A 2,500-nucleotide genomic window follows, 5' to 3' on the forward strand; every position below is an offset into this window, starting at 1 on the left:
ATTTATATCTTTTTTGAAAGACAGTTATATTTCTAGTAAGACATATTTGGTTAAAAAAATAATTAGATTGCAATTAACAAAAGGATTATTGGCTCTTTTTAGTTTGAAACATTGAATTTATCTCTAAGCAGTTAGGAATTGCTTCGTTGATACTCTGAACAAGCCGTGATATTATTCTCACATTAACAACTTAAGCCTAAGTAAAAGCTCCCCGTCACGTTCTTCATTTAGACCAGCCCAAGCAAAATTACAGTGAGACAGGTTAATCTTAAATTAATAATAAAATTATGTTCACACATATTACCTAAACAATAAGTATGTCTGTATATATGTATATATCGGTAAATGTATGTATGTTACCTAATTCCTAATGATTTAAAAAAAAAATTGATTCAGGTCCATAGAAATTCGAGTTATGACTTTTTTAGTTACTTTCACAGTACTGACCATTTCGTAATGTAGAAATAGAGTTTAATAAATAAAACAAAAAAAAGAATACTTTTAAATCTGAAGCATTTTAAGCCTTGAATTCGACTATAATAAGGCCAATCTGGACATATGGGGTTGAGCCTTGGGGCTCCAATAAACCTTCGAATTCGTCTCGTATTCAATCCTTACAATCCAAAATCCTTCGTAAAATACTCAATGCTCCTTAGTTTGTCACAAATAAAATCATACACGAAGACCTTAATATTCCCTCTACAACCGATCTAGCCCGAACCGGATAACACTCCTTCCATTATAAACTCCCTAACCACTCAAACACCCTCGTTTCTAACCTTGCATCCTCTTCCATTCCTGACAATCCTCCGAGGCGCCTGAATAGAAGATGGCCACGAGACCAGCTAATGTAAAATGTCATAAGAGTGCTATCAATGGGTAATTGCTCTACACGCCTGTAACACTCCATTTTATCTAAGATCATATCTACTAAATGTATTATGTAATATACAGTTGTAAATTTCAATAAAGGTATTAAAAAAAAAAAGTCTTGAATTCAAGAATAAAAAAGACAATTTTTTTTTAACAAAATATACAAGGGGGCACCCGGGTTTGAACCGGGGACCTCTCGATCTGCAGTCGAATGCTCTACCACTGAGCTATACCCCCACGTTTATTTCAAGGTTCATGGAATAATTTTAGTATAAATTTGTTAATTACTAGACATTGTTGCACATAGCTATTGAGCAGTAAAGATACTTAGAGCAGGAAATTTATTAGAAGTTACATATGTGTTGAGAAAATACTTACGCGTTTGAAACACACTCCTGCTGCTGTATAACTGGACCATTCGTTCTTTATACACCGGTAAATGAAAATCGTTTTATAATCATTTGCAACCGTTGGAGTATTAATATGTGAATAAAATACGAAATTGAAAGTCAATTGCAGGTATATATTTTTTTTCTGTTCTTTCTAAACGTTTTAGTATTAATATTAGTTCTATTTATTCAAATCGTTTCAATTGTTCATTAGGTGACAATGAAGTAAGACAAAAATAATAATTAATTTTAATTTGTATACATGCATAGATTTCATTCACTTACCTATTTGGAGAGTTCACATTATAGGAAATAAATCCTTTCTACATACCGACACATATTTCTTGAGGCCAGAACAGCTGATGGAAACACTTCAATTCGTCAAATTACTCTTACAAATACCAACTAACCTCACCATAAATATTATTTGTGGCATTTTTATTTTTATTTTGGCCGCTGAGCTAGATCATATAAAATAGATAATGGATAACATATATCGTCTTAATTTATAAACCATAATTAATTAAACCTTTATTTCATTTTATATCCTCAATATTCGATAAATACAGGCTTCAACTTCAATAAAGGTCTTTTTAAAAGACAAGACATGATATTAGACTTGTAGTTTGGGTTTCAGACCATTAAGTGTGCTTCTATGCTGGTCGAGTATACACCACTATTTCTTAATAAAGCATTCCACAATCTGTAAATAAATAATTTATATTTAATTAGAAAAAAAATAAACATATCCATTTATATATTCAATTAGCAAATATTTACGATAAAGGGATACATAAAAATACATTTAAGAAATATTTAAAAATATTAACAAAAAGCAATCAGGGGGCAACCGGGTTTGAACTGGTGACCTCTCGATCTGCAGTCGAATGCTCTACCACTGAGCTATACCCCCACGTTTATTTCAAGGTTCATGGAATAATTTTAGTATAAATTTGTTAATTACTAGACATTGTTGCACATAGCTAATGAGCAGTAAAGATACTTAGAGCAGGAAATTTATTAGAAGTTACATATGTGTTGAGAAAATACTTACGCGTTTGAAACACACTAACCCTGCTGCTGTATAACTGGACCATTTGTTCTTTATACATATAAATGAAAATCGTTTTATAATCATTTGCAACCTTTGAAGTATTAATATGTGAATAAAATACGAAATTAAAAGTCAATTGCAGGTATATTTTTTTTCTGTTCTTTCAAAACGTTTTAGTATTAAT

The 2,500-nt window shown here is 31.0% G+C and overlaps 2 non-coding genes across 2 annotated transcripts; both read right to left on the reverse strand.

Moving 5' to 3' along the window:
- Positions 1-1,038: 1,038 nt before the first annotated feature.
- Positions 1,039-1,110, reverse strand: TRNAC-GCA (transfer RNA cysteine (anticodon GCA)). Its single transcript has one exon. It is a non-coding gene; the product is annotated as a tRNA-Cys (tRNA).
- A 993-nt stretch (positions 1,111-2,103) lies between these two features.
- Positions 2,104-2,175, reverse strand: TRNAC-GCA (transfer RNA cysteine (anticodon GCA)). Its single transcript has one exon. It is a non-coding gene; the product is annotated as a tRNA-Cys (tRNA).
- Positions 2,176-2,500: the final 325 nt, after the last annotated feature.

Source organism: Halyomorpha halys, unplaced genomic scaffold, assembly GCF_000696795.3.
Source record: "Halyomorpha halys isolate HHAL.00 unplaced genomic scaffold, Hhal_1.1 Scaffold1408.1, whole genome shotgun sequence".
Lineage (NCBI taxonomy): Eukaryota > Metazoa > Arthropoda > Insecta > Hemiptera > Pentatomidae > Halyomorpha > Halyomorpha halys.